We start from the raw sequence: 19,705 nt of genomic DNA, 5'->3' as shown, positions 1-19,705 counted from the left end.
CCTAGTCACCCCGGCGTCATTACCCATAGTGCTATCACATTCATGATTGCCTAGTCACCCCGGCATCATTACCCAGGGTGTTATCACATTTATAATTGCCCAGTCACCCCTGCTTCATTAGCCAGAATGCTATCTCATTCATAATTGCCTAGTCACCCCGGCTTCATTACCCATAGTACTATCACATTTATAATTGCCTAGTCACCCCGGCGTCATTACCCATAGTGCTATCACATTCATAATTGCCTAGTCACCCTGGCGTCATTACCCAGGGTGTTATCACATTTATAACTGCCCAGTTACCCCAGCTTCATTACCCAGAGTGGTATCACATTGATAATTGCCTAGTCACCCCGGCTTCATTACCCAGAGTGCTATCACATTTATAATTGCCTGGTCACCCCGCCACCATTACCCACAGTGCTATCACATTCAGAATTGCCTAGTCAACCTGGCTTCATTACCCAGAGTGCTATCACATTTATAATTGCCGAGTCACCCCAGCATCGTTACCCATAGTGCTATCACTTTCATAATTGCCTAGTCACCCTGGCGTCATTACCCAGAGTGCTATCACATTCATAATTGCCTAGTCAACCCGGAATCATTACCCACAGTGCTATCACATTCATAATTGCCTAGTCACCCCGGGCTTGATTACCCAGAGTGCTATCACATTCATAATTGCCCAGTCACCCCAACATCATTACCCAGAGTGCTATCACATTTATAATTGCCCAGTCACCCCGACTTCATTACCCAGATTGCTGTCACATTTATAATTGCCCAGTCACCCCGGCTTCATTACCCAGAGTGCTATCACATTCATAATTGCCTAGTCACCCCAACGTCATTACCCAGAGTGCTATCACATTTATAATTGCCTAGTCACCACGGCATCATTATCCAGAGTGCTATCACATTTATAATTGCCTAGTCACCCCAGCATCATTTCCCAAAGTGCTATCACATTCATAATTGCTTGTCAACCCGCCGTCATTACCCACAGTTCTATCACATTTATAATTGCCTAGTCACCCCAACGTCATTACCGAGAATGATATCACATTCATAATTGCCTAGTCACCCCGGCTTCATTACCCAGAATGCTATCACATTTATGATTGCCTATTCACCCCGGCTTCATTAACCATAGTGCTATCACATTTATAATTGCCTAGTCACACCGGCTTCATTACCCAGTGTGCTATCACATGTATAATTGCCTAGTCACCCCCGCGTCATTACCCAGACTGCTATCACATTTACAATTGCCCAGTCTCCCCTACTTCATGACCCAGATTGCGATCACATTTATGATTGCCCAGTCACCCCAGCTTCATTACTCAGAGTGCTATCACATTTATAATTGCCTAGTCACCCCAACGTCATTACCGAGAGTGCTATCACATTTATAATTGCCCAGTCACCCCGGCATCATTACCCACAGTACTATCACATTCATAATTGCCTAGACACCCTGGCGTCATTACCCAGATTGCTATCACATTCATAATTGCCCAGTCACCCCGGCTTCATTACCCAGAGTGATATCACATTTATAATTGCCCAGTCACCCCGGCTTTATTACACAGAGTGCTATCACATTTATAATTGCCTATTCACCCCAGCTTCATTACCCAGAGTGCTATCACATTTATAATTGCCTAATCACCCCAACGTCATTACCCACACTGCTATCACATTCATAATTGCCTAGTCTCCCCGAATTGATTACCCAGAATGCTATCACACTCATAATAGCCTAGTCACCACGGCTTCATTACCCAGAGTGCTATCACATTTATAATTGCCTACTCACCTGGCGTCATTACCCAGAGTGCTATCACATTTATAATTGCCTAGTCATCCCGGCATCATTACCCAGAGTGCTATCACATTTATAATTGCCTAGTCACCCCGGCGTCATTACCCATAGTGCTATCACATTCATGATTGCCTAGTCACCCCGGCATCATTACCCAGGGTGTTATCACATTTATAATTGACCAGTCATCCCTGCTTCATTAGCCAGAATGCTATCACATTCATAATTGCCTAGTCACCCCGGCTTCATTACCCATAGTACTATCACATTTATAATTGCCTAGTCACTCCGGCGTCATTACCCATAGTGCTATCACATTTATAATTGCCTAGTCACCCTGGCGTCATTACCCAGGGTGTTATCACATTTATAACTGCCCAGTCACCCCAGCTTCATTACCCAGAGTGGTATCACATTGATAATTACCTAGTCACCACGGCTTCATTACCCAGAGTGCTATCACATTTATAATTGCCTGGTCACCCCGCCACCATTACCCACAGTGCTATCACATTCATAATTGCCTAGTCAACCTGGCTTCATTACCCAGAGTGCTATCACATTTATAATTGCCCAGTCACCCCAGCATCGTTACCCATAGTGCTATCACTTTCATAATTGCCTGGTCACCCTGGCGTCATTAACCAGAGTGCTATCACATTCATAATTGCCTAGTCAACCCGGCGTCATTACCCAGAGTGCTATCACATTCATAATTGCCTAGTCACCCCGGCTTGATTACCCAGAGTGCTATCACATTCATAATTGCCCAGTCACCCCAGCATCATTACCCAGAGTGCTATCACATTTATAATTGCCCAGTCACCCCGACTTCATTACCCAGATTGCTGTCACATTTATAATTGCCCAGTCACCCCGGCTTCATTACCCAGAGTGCTATCACATTTATAATTGCCTAGTCACCCCAACGTCATTACCCAGAGTGCTATCACATTTATAATTGCCTAGTCACCCCAGCATCATTTCCCAAAGTGCTATCAGATTCATAATTGCTTGTCAACCCGGCGTCATTACCCACAGTTCTATCACATTTATAATTGCCTAGTCACCCCAACGTCATTACCGAGAATGCAATCACATTCATAATTGCCTAGTCACCCCGGCTTCATTACCCAGAATGCTATCACATTTATGATTGCCTATTCACCCCGGCTTCATTAACCATAGTGCTATCACATGTATAATTGCCTAGTCACCCCGCGTCATTACCCAGAGTGCTATCACATTTACAATTGCCCAGTCTCCCCTACTTCATGACCCAGATTGCGATCACATTTATGATTGCCCAGTCACCCCAGCTTCATTACTCAGAGTGCTATCACATTTATAATTGCCTAGTCACCCCAACGTCATTACCGAGAGTGCTATCACATTTATAATTGCCCAGTCACCCCGGCATCATTACCCACAGTACTATCACATTCATAATTGCCTAGACACCCTGGCGTCATTACCCAGATTGCTATCACATTCATAATTGCCCAGTCACCCCGGCTTCATTACCCAGAGTGATATCACATTTATAATTGCCCAGTCACCCCGGCTTTATTACACAGAGTGCTATCACATTTATAATTGCCTATTCACCCCAGCTTCATTACCCAGAGTGCTATCACATTTATAATTGCCTAATCACCCCAACGTCATTACCCACACTGCTATCACATTCATAATTGCCTAGTCTCCCCGAATTGATTACCCAGAATGCTATCACACTCATAATAGCCTAGTCACCACGGCTTCATTACCCAGAGTGCTATCACATTTATAATTGCCTACTCACCTGGCGTCATTACCCAGAGTGCTATCACATTTATAATTGCCTAGTCATCCCGGCATCATTACCCAGAGTGCTATCACATTTATAATTGCCTAGTCACCCCGGCGTCATTACCCATAGTGCTATCACATTCATGATTGCCTAGTCACCCCGGCATCATTACCCATGGTGTTATCACATTTATAATTGACCAGTCATCCCTGCTTCATTAGCCAGAATGCTATCACATTCATAATTGCCTAGTCACCCCGGCTTCATTACCCATAGTACTATCACATTTATAATTGCCTAGTCACTCCGGCGTCATTACCCATAGTGCTATCACATTTATTATTGCCTAGTCACCCTGGCGTCATTACCCAGGGTGTTATCACATTTATAACTGCCCAGTCACCCCAGCTTCATTACCCAGAGTGGTATCACATTGATAATTACCTAGTCACCCCGGCATCATTACCCATGGTGTTATCACATTTATAATTGACCAGTCATCCCTGCTTCATTAGCCAGAATGCTATCACATTCATAATTGCCTAGTCACCCCGGCTTCATTACCCATAGTACTATCACATTTATAATTGCCTGGTCACCCCGCCACCATTACCCACAGTGCTATCACATTCATAATTGCCTAGTCAACCTGGCTTCATTACCCAGAGTGCTATCACATTTATAATTGCCCAGTCACCCCAGCATCGTTACCCATAGTGCTATCACTTTCATAATTGCCTGGTCACCCTGGCGTCATTAACCAGAGTGCTATCACATTCATAATTGCCTAGTCAACCCGGCGTCATTACCCAGAGTGCTATCACATTCATAATTGCCTAGTCACCCCGGCTTGATTACCCAGAGTGCTATCACATTCATAATTGCCCAGTCACCCCAGCATCATTACCCAGAGTGCTATCACATTTATAATTGCCCAGTCACCCCGACTTCATTACCCAGATTGCTGTCACATTTATAATTGCCCAGTCACCCCGGCTTCATTACCCAGAGTGCTATCACATTTATAATTGCCTAGTCACCCCAACGTCATTACCCAGAGTGCTATCACATTTATAATTGCCTAGTCACCCCAGCATCATTTCCCAAAGTGCTATCAGATTCATAATTGCTTGTCAACCCGGCGTCATTACCCACAGTTCTATCACATTTATAATTGCCTAGTCACCCCAACGTCATTACCGAGAATGCAATCACATTCATAATTGCCTAGTCACCCCGGCTTCATTACCCAGAATGCTATCACATTTATGATTGCCTATTCACCCCGGCTTCATTAACCATAGTGCTATCACATGTATAATTGCCTAGTCACCCCGCGTCATTACCCAGAGTGCTATCACATTTACAATTGCCCAGTCTCCCCTACTTCATTACACAGATTGCGATCACATTTATGATTGCCCAGTCACCCCAGCTTCATTACCCAGAGTGCTATCACATTTATAATTGCCTAGTCACCCCAACGTCATTACCGAGAGTGCTATCACATTTATAATTGCCTAGTCACCCCGGCATCATTACCCAGGGTGTTATCACATTTACAATTGCCCAGTCTCCCCTACTTCATTACCCAGATTGCGATCACATTTATGATTGCCCAGTCACCCCAGCTTCATTACCCAGAGTGCTATCACATTTATAATTGCCTAGTCACCCCAACGTCATTACCGAGAGTGCTATCACATTTATAATTGCCTAGTCACCCCGGCATCATTACCCAAAGTGCTATCACATTCATAATTGCCCAGTCAACCCGGCTTGATTACCCAGAGTGCTATCACATTCATAATTGCCCAGTCACCCCAGCGTCAATACCCAGAGTGCTATCACATTTATAATTGCCCAGTCACCCCAACTTCATTACCCAGATTGCTATCACATTTATAATTGCCCAGTCACTCCGGCTTCATTACCCAGAGTGCTATCACATTTATAATTGCCTAGTCACCCCACCGTCATTACCCAGAGTGCTTTCACATTTATAACTGCCCAGTCTCTTCGACTTCATTACCCAGATTGCGATCACATTTATGATTGCCCAGTCACCCCAGCTTCATTACCCAGAGTGCAACCACATTTAAAATTGCCTAGTCACCCCAACATCATTACCGAGAGTGCTATCACATTTATAATTGCCTAGTCACCACGGCTTCATTACCCATAGTGCTATCACATTTATAATTGCCTAGTCACCCCAGCTTCATTACCCAGAGTGCTATCACATTTATAATTGCATAGTCACCCCAGCGTCATTACCCAAAGTGCGATCACTTTTATAATTGCCTAGTCACCCTGGCGTCATTACCCAGATTGCTATCACATTTATAATTGCCCAGTCACCCCGGCTTCATTACCCAGAGTGATATCACATTTATAATTGCCCAGTCACCCCGGCTTCATTACACAGAGTGCTATCACATTTATAATTGCCTATTCACCCCGGCTTGATTACCCAGAGTGCTATCACATTCATAATTGCCCAGTCACCCCAGCGTCATTACCCAGAGTGTTATCACATTTATAATTGCCCAGTCACCCCAACTTCATTACCCAGATTGCTATCACATTTATAATTGCCGAGTCACCCCGGCTTCATTACCCAGAGTGCTATCACATTTATAATTGCCTAGTCACCCCACCGTCATTACCCAGAGTGCTATCACATTTATAACTGCCCAGTCTCCCGACTTCATTACCCAGATTGCGATCACATTTATGATTGCCCAGTCACCCCAGCTTCATTACCCAGAGTACAATCACATTTAAAATTGCCTAGTCACCCCAACATCATTACCGAGAGTGCTATCACATTTATAATTGCCTAGTCACTACGGCTTCATTACCCATAGTGCTATCACATTTATAATTGCCTAGTCACCCCAGCTTCATTACCCAGAGTGCTATCACATTTATAATTGCATAGGCACCCCAGCGTCATTACCCAGAGTGCGATCACTTTTATAATTGCCTAGTCACCCTGGCGTCATTACCCAGATTGCTATCACATTTATAATTGCCCAGTCACCCCGGCTTCATTACCCAGAGTGATATCACATTTATAATTGCCCAGTCACCCCGGCTTCATTACAAAGAGTGCTATCACATTTATAATTGCATATTCACCCCGGCTTTATTAGCCAGAGTGCTATCACATTTATAATTGCCTAGTCACCCCAACGTCATTACCCACATTGCTATCACATTCATAATTGCCTAGTCTCCCCGAATTGATTACCCACAATGCTATCACACTCATAATTGCTTAGTCACCCCGGGGTCATTACCCAGAGTGCTATCACATTTATAATTGCCTACTCACCTGGCGTCATTACCCAGAGTGCTATCACATTTATAATTGCCTAGTCACCCCGGCATCATTACCCAGAGTGCTATCACATTTATAATTGCCTAGTCACCCCGGCGTCATTACCCATAGTGCTATCACATTCATGATTGCCTAGTCACCCCGGCATCATTACCCAGGGTGTTATCGCATTTATAATTGCCCAGTCATCCCTGCTTCATTAGCCAGAATGCTATCAGATTTACAATTGCCTAGTCACCCCGGCGTCATTACTCATAGTGCTACCACATTCATGATTGCCTAGTCACCCCGGCATCATTACCCAGGGTGTTATCACATTTATAATTGCCCAGTCACCCCTGCTTCATTAGCCAGAATTCTATAACATTCATAATTGCCTAGTCACCCCGGCTTCATTACCCATAGTGCTATCACATTTATAATTGCCTAGTCACCCCGGCTTCATTACCCAGTGTGCTATCACATTTATAATTGCCTAGTCACCCCACCGTCATTACCCAGAGTGCTATCACATTTATAATTGCCCTGTCTCCCCGACTTTATTACCCAGATTGCGATCACATTTATGATTGCCCAGTCACCCCAGCTTCATTACCCAGAGTGCTATCACATTTATAATTGCATAGTCACCCCAGTGTCATTACCCAGAGTGCGATCACTTTTATAATTGCCTAGTCACCCTGGCATCATTACCCAGATTGCTATCACATTTACAATTGCCCAGTCACCCCGGCTTCATTACCCAGAGTGATATCACATTTATAATTGCCCAGTCGCCCCGGCTTCATTACACAGAGTGCTATCACATTTATAATTGCCCAGTCACCCCAACATCATTACTGAGAGTGCTATCACATTTATAATTGCCTAGTCACCACGGCTTCATTACCCATAGTGCTATCACATTTATAATTGCCTAGTCACCCCAGCTTCATTACCCAGAGTACTATCACATTTATAATTGCCTAGTCACCCTGGCTTCATTACCCAGAGTGCTATCACATTTATAATTGCATAGTCACCCCAGCATCATTACCCAGAGTGCGATCACTTTTATAATTGCCTAGTCACCCCGGCGTCATTACCCAGAGTACTATCACATTTATAATTGCCTACTCACCTGGCGTCATTACCCAGAGTGCTATCACATTTATAATTGCCTAGTCACCCCGGCATCATTACCCAGAGTGCTATCACATTTATAATTGCCTAGTCACCCCGGTGTCATTACCCATAGTGCTATCACATTCATGATTGCCTAGTCACCCCGGCATCATTACCCAGGGTGTTATCACATTTATAATTGCCCAGTCACCCCTGCTTCATTAGCCAGAATGCTATCACATTCATAATTGCCTAGTCACCCCGGCTTCATTAGCCAGAGTGCTATCACATTTATAATTGCCTACTCAACTGGTGTCATTACCCAGAATGCTATCACATGTATAATTGCATAGTCACCCCAGCGTCATTACCCAGAGTGCTATCACATTCATAATTGCCTAGTGTTACACCATCCACTGGTCACCTTACGCACACGAATGCCCGTGCAGTCACTAAGCCCTCCATCTCAGGGCCTGTTCTGCCTTCCTCTTCTGATCTCATGTCCTCACTCCCTCAAGCAGCACGGCAGCAGCACACACAAGGGCATTTAACGCGCTATGGTCACCCATTGCAACATTGGCAGCTCCCCTGGCGTCTTGGAGACAGTCAACGGAGACGCCGCCTTTTTCCTTTGCTTCATCACGCCCTCAGGAAGACCCGGCAGCTGCGTTTTGGAAAATTTGGTCATGTGACAAAGAAACGTGCTACATCATCGGCCACGTGATGGGTCATGTGACACTCCTAGGCTCCTTTAAAACTGGATAGGGAACGCTCATTCAGTGCTTCACAGCTGGCCCAATCAGGCACTGTTCGGCGTCTTCCTGTCTCTGCATCTTGAACCTGGACTACGGACTGTTCTTTTTGGATTCCTCTGTCAAGCCCTTGGATATTTTTTTGCTCTGCTGTTTCAGGACCTTTGAACTGTATTCTTGGATTTCTTTGGATTACCCCCTGGTTACGACGAACTTGGCTGGCTTTTGACCTTGGAACTCTTAACGGCTGTTTTCGGATTTTCCTCTTCTGTTACCTTTTGGAGTACCCTCTCCATACAGGTTTTGCAGTGCCTACTCTACAACAATCTACGCCTCACCGCTGCCGCTTGCTACACTCTGCAGCCACACGGAACACCTCCATTTTTATCTTTGTTCTTCCTGTCCCCAGACCCTTGGTAAGCCCCTTGATATTGGTTACCTCGCTATTCAGTATATTGTTTGCCATTGTACTGACCCATTGCTTGCTTTACAGCGGTCGAGTGGTCACCGGTGTTTCTGGTTCCTGGCGTTCTTCGGCACTCAAAAAACCTGTGGCCTCAAGGATTGCTCAGGAAGTTATTTGTATCTTTCTGAGCGGAACTTGTGGACAGAAGCCCCATAATCTTCACAACCATCAAGTCATAACAGACTGTGAAGCCTACAGGTCGTTCAGATTATGGAGGCATCGGCTAGGGACCACGTGGCCGCTCTACTGCAAGCAGTTACTACCTTGAGAGCCGATATGGCCGCGGCCACCACGACGTTACACCACCGCCTTGACCCCCTTCAGAGTGCTCGCCATCCCCTACCTTCTGATTCCGAATTTGGGGACTCCACACCTCCAACCCCTGGTCCTTCTGCCACTCCTTCCAGCTCTTCCATCATTACACCAGTAATTACTCCCACGTCTTTTCCTTTAGCACCCCCTGAGAGATTCCAGGGAGACCCCAGGAAATTCCGAACATTCTTGAATCAATGTAAATTACATTTCCTTTGTAGACCTTCAGTGTTCCCTGATGCACCTGCCAAGGCTGCGTTTTTGCTGTCCTATTTGTCTGGCGTCGCCGCCACATGGGCCAACCCGTTACTTGAAAACAATCACCCAGCCCTTTATGATTTTGATCTGCTAGTGACTGAAATCTCTAAGGTTTTTGACACTAGACACAAAGCTCAATCCAGAGATTTGGAATTATTAGACCTCACTCTGGGAAAAAGCACCCTCATAGAATACATAGCACGATTTAATTAGTTAGCGGCAGAAACATCCTGGCCGGAAAGCAAGAAAGCTGTAGTGTTTTACAGAGGTCTAAGTGGCTCCATTAAGGACGCTTTGTCAGTGGTGCCGTCGCTTCCAACTCAATACACTGATCTGGTTGATCTAACACTCCAGTTAGTCGCTCGACACACCCAGCGCATGGCAGAAGTCAGATTCTCAGGTACACAGTTGTCGGTCTCTCCTGATGTAGCCAGTGAACCCATGCAAGTGGGTGGAATACGTAGCCCTATAACTATGACGGAACGAGAAAGGTGGAGAACCGTCAATGCTTGCTTTTATTGCAGACTTAATGGACATTATGTCAAGACTTGTCCACGCCGTCCAAAGCAAAAGAATCCGGGTTTTCTGACTGCTCGTCCCTGAATATGGGGGCCAGGACGAGTTCTCCACAGTCCCCCTCTTGTTCTCCTCCGGCATTTGGGCCTATTAGACCAGTCACAGTCCACGCCATATTAAAGCCGACTCCTGACATACTGCACCCCGTTCAGATTATCATTGATTCCGGGGCCACTGGCTGCTTTATCGACATACAAATGGCTTATGCTTTGATAAGCCTTATCACTAGCAGTCCCAGACAACTATACAATCCTACGTGCGGACAGACTTACCTCCCGAGGTGGAGGTCTAGCAATCATAGCTAAAACTAGCCTGGACATGAGGATCATCACTACTACCAATATGCAATCCTGTGAATGCCTCACGGTCAAAATAACCATCGCCAACTCCCAAACCCTAAACATCATCCTCATCTACAGACCACCAGGTCCTATCGGAACCTTCTCTGAGGACATCTCGACATCCCTGTCCAATAACCTAAAAAATACATCCCAAACAATAGTGCTAGGAGACTTTAATCTAGGCTATAATGACAATAAGGACACCCAATCGTCAGCGATTGCTCTGACCTTGAAAGAGCTGGGATTCATCCAAAAAGTTGAACTACCCACCCACAACAAAGGTCGCATCCTTGATTGGATAGCAGAACATAATTGCAAAGTAAATATTACGGATTCTGTACCGCAGATCTGGACTGACCACCACCTGCTATTATTCTCAGTGACAACCCACCGGGTCACTGCCCCGTCCTCACTTGCCCCACCCTTGCCAACGAGAAATAAAAAACTAATGACAGTAGAAAATCTAATGCCCGTTATAATACCTAAATTAAACTCACTACCCGACTGCATGGACCCCAATCTGTTAGTCGAACATTATAATGCAGCCATGTCCTCAGCCCTGGATCACATAGCCCCGCTCAAACTAAGAAATAGCAAACCTAAAAAACACCTCAATTCTTGGTTCACGCCCCACCTAAAAAATCTTAGGCTGGCAAAAGAAAACTTGAAACTATTTGGAGACTTTCCCCATCAGTCAAAAATAAACTCAACCTCTCCAAAGCCTCCTCCCAATACAAGAAAGAAATATTATTAGCCAAACAAGAAACCTACAATACTAGAATATCCAACTCAAAATCTAGTGTCAAAGAACTGTTCAGCATTCTGAAAGAATTGGAAACACCCATTGTACCCCAAGAAAACTGCACCAAGGATAAAAAATGGTGCTCTAGCATACAACTTGCTTTAACAAACAAGGTAGCAAACCTACAAACCAAAATTGCCATCAAGAAGGCATCACTAACACCACACATCCCTCAGAGCTCAGCGCCACCGCCACAGCCCAAGTTGGGAACCCGTTTCTGCTTCTCTAAGGTATCGCCCATAGAGGTAGAAAAGGTCATCCTGGGACTCAAACCGTCTAACTGCAAAGGCGACCAATGCCCAGCACAACTCATCAAGGATGCTGCGAGAGAACTGTCGCCATTTATAACCAAACTAATCAACTCTTCCTTCACCTCAGGTTCAGTACCGATCAACCTAAAAGAGTCCTGGGTACTGCCACTACTAAAGAAGCAAACCCTTGACCCTACCATTCCGACTAACTTCAGGCCCATCACGACTGTGCCCTTTCTCCTAAAAATTTTAGATAAAGTGGCTTACTTGCAAATTCAAAGCTTCCTAGAGTCTAACCACCTACTTGGAATCCGTCAATCAGGATTCCGCCCGCAACATGGGACCGAGACAGCGTTAATAGATCTTAAGGCCCAAATAGACGATTGCAGAGACAATGGCCAAGCGGCCCTACTTCTCCTCCTGGACCTATCAGCGGCATTCGACTTAGTGGACCACACAGTCCTCTGTAGTCACCTCGACTCGGCAGCCCACTTCTCAAAAGAGGCCATAATTTGGATCAAGTCATTCCTGAGTAATCGGACCATGAGAGTCTTCGCTCCATCAGCCTCAGCAGATCCAATCCCTATAACATGCGGTGTTCCACAAGGGTCTTGTGTGTCACCCACCCTCTACAATGTCTTCACGAAGCCTCTCTTTGATGAAATGGATCATCTGGGTATCGCCTACACTAACTACGCAGACGATACCCAGATCCTCCTCCCGCTCTCAGGAGACTACGCCAAGGACCTGGCCCTAGTGAACAGGATCTATAGCATCGTTCAGGCATGGATGGCCACACACGGCCTATGCCTGAACGATGATAAAACTGAGCTTATCATCCTGGGCACCACTACCTATATATCCAAACTCAGCCCCGATTACGACAACTTCATTATTGATGGGAACAACATAAAAGTAGCTCATGAAGTAAAAACCTTAGGATTCTACCTAGACGCCACCATGAACTTTACCAAACAAGTTAACTCTCTAGCGTCTGCCACCGCATATACATGCAAACTTATCAGAGCGAGCAAACAATTCCTCTCCACAGATAGTTGCATTACACTTGCCAGAGCCTTGACACTGTCCAAATTAGACTATTGTAATGGACTTTACATTGGAGCTAATAAACAGACCATCCACAAAATTCAAGTGCTCCAGAATAATGCCTTGAGAGCAGCACTCAAGATTAATAGAAACGAGCATATATCCTCGACAAGAAGAGAATACAAATGGCTCGCCACCATAGACAAAATTCATCTCAAAATCGCTTCCCTCACCCACAAATGTATCAACAACAAAGCTCCACCTTACCTCATGGATAGATTACGCAAAAGGACTTCTTCCAGACCTACCAGAAAAGCCAACGCAAACTGCCTCCAAGTCCCGCGTTTCAAACTTGCCACTATAGGAGGAAATAGCTTCCCGGTCAAGGCTGCGCAGTTATGGAACTCCCTCCCGCATGATGTCAGAGAACCTCAGCCTTTCGCAAAATTTAGACAAAACCTCACTAGGTGGCTGAGAGCCAACGACAGCTAACTAGTCCACTTGTCACATTGTACATTACTGTATATAACTATATATTACGTGAACAGGAGCATGCTCCTCGCTCCCCTGTCCTGATCTCTCCTTGCTCCCCTGTCCTTGATCTCTCCCCAACGACAGCTAACTAGTCCACTTGTCACATTGTACATTACTGTATATAACTTTATATTACGCGAACAGGAGCATGCTCCTTGCTCCCCTGTCCTTGATCTCTCCTTGTTCATATCTGCTTGCTGTAATATTGCTGATGTCTATGTCTACACTTCCTGCCTTTTCCTGTACTTGCAATTAGCCGAGCATATCTGTAACCAAGCTCAGCGCATCTCTGCACCTTCATCTGATTTCTATGTACCTGTAACCAAGTTGAGCATATCCTTGTCTGTTTGCGCCCTGATACTCCAGGGTATGGCGCGCTATACAAATAATAAACTAAACTAAACTAAACCTTCCACTAGTTACCAAGGAGTTTCCTGAGCCTGTACAGGCTGTGGACGGGACATCCCTTGCTTCTGGACCTATTCGACAACAGACTGCTCCAATGGAAGTAGTCATTCAGGAAACACATAGGGAAACACTTGCCTTTGACCTCATAACTACCCCTCAATTTGTTATCATTCTTGGCATCCCTTGGTTAAAAAAACATAATGCGCTAATCAATTGGGGTACTGGCCAGGTATGTTTTGAATCCAAAATCTGTCAACATTTTTGTCTTATCGAGAGAGAGGAGGTAATCGATACACCTGCTGCAGCGTTGGGTGCAGTAGCACACCTGACCCTATCCGAGACTGATGAACATCACTCTTTCACTTCGCACATGGTTTGGGCTGTCTTTTCTAACATACCTCCAGTTTATCACAAGTTTTTGTCAGTCTTCGACAAGGGCACCGCAGAAAGTTTACCTCCACACAGACCCTACGATTGCCCCATAGATCTGGTCCCTGACGCTCAGATCCCCAAGGGCTGGATCTATTCCTTATCACCAGTAGAGGATAAAGCCTTGAAAGAATACTTACAGGAGGCGTTACGTTTAGGCCACATTCGGCCCTCCTCCTCGCCTGCTGCATGCCCTATCTTCTTCGTTCCAAAGAAAGAGGGGGATCTTCGCCCCTGTGTAGACTACAGACGTTTGAACGCCATCACTATCAAAGATAGATACCCCATACCTCTCATTTCTCCACTTTTGGATAGACTAACACACGCCTCCATATACACCAAATTAGATCTTCGGGGAGCATACAATTTGATACATGTCCGCAAAGGGGATGAGTGGAAGAGGCGTTTTGCACCCCACAGGGTTTATTTGAATACCTAGTAATGCCCTTCGGTTTGTGCAATGCCCCTGCCACCTTCCAGCGGTTTATGAATGAGGTCTTTGGGGACATTCTGGACAATTATGTGGTGGTCTATTTGGACGACATTCTGATCTTTTCCTCCTCTTTAGACGAACACATTCTTCACGTTCAAGAAGTCCTATTCCGTTTGCACAACAATGCGCTATTTGCCAAGCCTGAGAAGTGCCAGTTTCATACCAAAGAAGTAGAATTTCTGGGTTTTCATATTTCACCAGGTGGGTTGACTATGAATCAGTCTAAAGTACGAGCCGTTTTGGAATGGCCGGTTCCGGTAAGCTTGAAGTCTTTACAGTCTTTCCTGGGCTTTGCCAATTTTTACAGACGGTTCATCCCTGGTTTTTCTACTATAGTGGCACCATTAACTAAATTGACCAGTCCACGTTTCCCATGTATCTGGACCCCCGAACATCAAGCCGTTTTCGAGTCTTTGAAATCTGCGTTTACCTCAGCTCCGGTCCTACAACACCCGGATCCGGAGTTGCCATTTGTTGTCGAGGCAGATGCATCATCCTTTGCATTAGGAGCGGTATTGTCACAACCTTGCCCAACCTCTGGTCATTTACAACCTGTAGCTTATCATTCACGCAAGTTTACATCTACTGAGTCCCATTATGCAGTTACCGAAAAGGAACTCGAGCGATTAAAGACGCATTTCAGGTATGGAGACACCATTTGATGGGGGTCAAACACTAAGTCATAGTTTACACTGATCATAAGAATTTGCAGGATCTCGCATCTCTCAAGTGTGTTAACAGTCGTCAGGTGCGTTGGCACTTATTCTTCGCAGCCTACGACTTTCTTGTGAAACACTGTCCTGGTCTGTCTCATGGTAAAGCAGATGCTCTATCCCACTCCCCTGGAGGGGTGTCACTTCCGGTCTTCCCAGAAACGGTGCTTGACCACGGGCATGTAGTGTGCTTATGCACTCCTTCGCCTCCTCTGTTGTCAGCCATACGCACATGGGTTTCCCAACATCCACAACAGTCAGAAGAATGGGATCCCGTTTATCACGATGGTCTACCTTTTGTTCACAACAAGTTGTTCCTACCCTCTAGTGACACTCGAAACCTAGCTATGGAATGGTCTCATGATGCTGCCATCCATGGTCACCCAGGACAACAGCTTACTCTGGATCTACTTAAACGCTGGTGCTGGTGGCCTTCGATGAGGCGTGACGTTGAGAATTATGTTAACACACTGCTCAGTGTGTGCCCAATGTAAGTCCCGTAGAGGACGCCCTTTGGTTCTTTTACAGCCCTTGCTGATTCCCCCCAGACCCTGGCATACCCTTACAATGGATTTTGTGACTGATCTCCCTCGTTCACAGAGTTATGATACAGTATGGGTAGTAGTAGACGCCTACACTAAAATGGCTCACTTTATTCCTTGTTCTGGTGTACCCTCTGCACCTACATTGGCAAATCTATTTTTCAAGTCCATTTTTTGTTTGTTTGGGCTCCCTACAGTCTTGGTTTCTGACAGAGGTTCACAATTCACGTCCCGTTTCTGGCGTGCACTCACTAAATTATTGGATATTGATGCACGATTTTCCTCTGCTTACCATCCAGAAACCGACGGCCAGACAGAAAGGGTAAACCAAGCCATGGAATAATATTTACGCTGTCTTACACTACAACATCAGAAATCATGGGTACACCTGCTACATCTCACTGAATTTGCCCATAACAACTCCTTGCACTCTTCTACTGGCTTTTCTCCGTTCTACTCCCTTTATGGCCAACACCCCCGTACATTGCCCATTCCCGATTATGCCTCCTCTTGTGCTCCTGCTGCCTCATCTTGTGTTCGCGACATGGCCATGGTTCATGCCCAGACTCTTGCCCATCTGCAGGAAGCTCAGTTGGCCATGAAAGCTTCAGCCGATAAGAAATGGGTTGCTGCTCCTGTTTACCGTGTGGGGGACCGAGTTTGGCTGTCGTCCCCTTATCTACATTTGCCTGGCTGTCGTAAATTGCTTCCCAAATTTGTTGGTCCTTTTCGGGTGTCTGGTGTTCTGAGTCCTGTGGCTTATCGCCTATCCCTTCCTTTGACCTGGAAGGTCCATCCAGTTTTTCATACTTCCCTCCTGAAACCATGCCCTGGTCCTACGCGCCTGGTCTCTCACCCTGCCCCCGTGTCACTGGATGACCCTGATGTTTATGAGGTTGGGGGTATTCTGGGCTCTTGTCTCTTCAGGGGGCAGCTCAAGTATCTTGTGGATTGGTTGGGTTACGGTCCTGAGGAGCGCTCTTGGGTTCTTGCCCGGGATATGCATGCCCCTCATTTAGTGGCCCAGTTTCATTGGGATTTCCCTGCTTGCCCACGGGGTCGTGGGCCTCTGGGGGGGGGCTCTGTTACACCATCCACTGGTCACCTGACGCACACAAATGCCCGTGCAGTCACTAAGCCCTCCATCTCAGGTCCTGTTCTGCCTTCCTCTTCTGATCTCATGTCCTCACTCCCTCAAGCAGCACGGCAGCGGTGCACACAAGGGCATTTAACGCGCTATGGTCACCCATTGCCACATTGGCAGCTGCCCTGGCGTCTTGGAGACAGTCAACGTAGACGCCGGCTTTTTCCTTTGCTTCATCACGCCCTCAGGCAGACCCGGCAGCTGCGTTTTGGAAACTTGAGTCATGTGACAAAGAAACGTGCTACATCATCGGTCACGTGATGGGTCATGTGACACTCCTAGGCCCCTTTAAAAGTGGAGAGGGAACGTTCATTCAGTGCTTCACAGCTGACCCAATCAGGCACTGTTCGGCGTCTTCCTGTCTCCGCATCTTGAACCTGGACTACAGACTGTTCTTTTTGGATTCCTCTGTCAAGCCCTTGGATATTGTTTTGCTCTGCTGTTTCAGGACCTTTAAACTGTATTCTTGGATTTCTTTGGATTACCCCCTGGTTACGAGGAACCTGGCTGGCTTTTGACCTTGGAACTCTTAACGGACTGTTTTCGGATTTTCCTCTTCTGTTACCTTTTGGAGTACCCTCTCCATACAGGTTTTGCAGTGCCTACTCTACAACAATCTACGCCTCACCGCTGCCGCTTGCTACACTCTGCAGCCACATGGAACACCTCCATTTTCATCTTTGTTCTTCCTGTCCCCAGACCCTTGGTAAGCTCCTTGATATTGGTTACCTCGCTATTCAGTATATTGTTTGTCATTGTACTGACCCCTTGCTTGCTTTACAGCAGTTGAGGGGTCACCAGTGTTTCTGGTTGCTGGCGTTCTTCGGCACTCAAAAACCTGTGGCCTCAAGGATTGCTCAGGAAGTTATTTGTATCTTTCTGAGCGGAACTTGTGGACAGAGGCCCCATAATCTTCACGACCATCAACTCATAACACCTAGTCACCCCGGCGTCATTACACAGATTGCTATCACATTTATAATTACCCAGTCACCCCGGCTTCATTACCCAGAGTGATATCACATTTATAATTACCCAGTCACCCCGGCTTCATTACACAGAGTGCTATCAGATTTATAATTGCCTAGTCACCCCGGCTTCATTACCCAGGGTGGTATCACATTGATAATTGCCTAGTCACACCGGCTTCATTACCCAGAGTGCTATCACATTTATAATTGCCTAGTCAACCCGGCTTGATTACCCAAAGTGGTAGCACATTTATAATGCCTAGTCACCCCGGCTTCATTACCCAGAGTGCTAAAACATTTAAAATTGAACAGTCACCCCGGCTTCATTACCCAGATTGCTATCGCCTTTATAATTGCCCAATCACCCCGGCTTCAATACCCAGAGTGCTATCACATTTATAATTGCCTAGTCAGCCCGCATACTTACCCAGAGTGCTATCACATTCATAATTGCCTAGTCACCCCGGCGTCATTACCCACACTGCTATCACATTCATAATTGCCTAGTCTCCCCGAATTGATTACCCAGAATGCTATCACATTCATAATTGCCCAGTCACCCGAGCGTCATTACCCGCAGTGCTATCACAGGTATAATTGCCCAGTCACCCCAACTTCATTACCCAGATTGCTATCACATTTATAATTGCCCAGTCACCCCAGCTTCATTACCCAGAGTGCTATCACATTTATAATTGCCTAGTCACCCCGGCTTCAGTACCCAGATTGCTATCACATTTATTGCCTGGTCACCCCGCCGTCATTACCCAGAGTGCTATCACATTCATAATTGCCTAGTCACCCCGGCGTCATTACCCAGAGTGCTATCACATTTATTGCCTGGTCACCCCGCCGTCATTACCCAGAGTGCTATCACATTTATATTTGCCTAGTCACCCCGGCGTCATTACCCATAGTGCTGTCACATTCATGATTGCCTAGTCACCCCGGCATCATTACCCAGGGTGTTATCGCATTTATAATTGCCCAGTCATCCCTGCTTCATTAGCCAGAATGCTATCACATTTACAATTGCCTAGTCACCCCGGCGTCATTACTCATAGTGCTACCACATTCATGATTGCCTAGTCACCCCGGCATCATTACCCAGGGTGTTATCACATTTATAATTTCCCAGTCACCCCTGCTTCATTAGCTAGAATGCTATAACATTCATAATTGCCTAGTCACCCCGGCTTCATTACCCATAGTGCTATCACATTTATAATTGCCTAGTCACCCCGGCTTCATTACCCAGTGTGCTATCACATTTATAATTGCCTAGTCACCCCACCGTCATTACCCAGAGTGCTAACACATTTATAATTGCCCTGTCTCCCCGACTTCATTACCCAGATTGCTATCACATTTACAATTGCCCAGTCACCCCAGCTTCATTACCCAGAGTGATATCACATTTATAATTGCCCAGTCACCCCGGCTTCATTACACAGAGTGCTATCACATTTATAATTGCCCAGTCACCCCAACATCATTACTGAGAGTGCTATCACATTTATAATTGCCTAGTCACCACTGCTTCATTACCCATAGTGCTATCACATTTATAATTGCCTAGTCACCCCAGCTTCATTA

Source organism: Ambystoma mexicanum, chromosome 3p, assembly GCF_040938575.1.
Source record: "Ambystoma mexicanum isolate Mex_15411 chromosome 3p, UKY_AmexF1_1, whole genome shotgun sequence".
In the NCBI taxonomy this organism is placed as follows: domain Eukaryota; kingdom Metazoa; phylum Chordata; class Amphibia; order Caudata; family Ambystomatidae; genus Ambystoma; species Ambystoma mexicanum.
The sequence above is the reverse complement of the archived record's forward strand: the minus strand, read 5'-3'. Positions refer to the sequence as shown.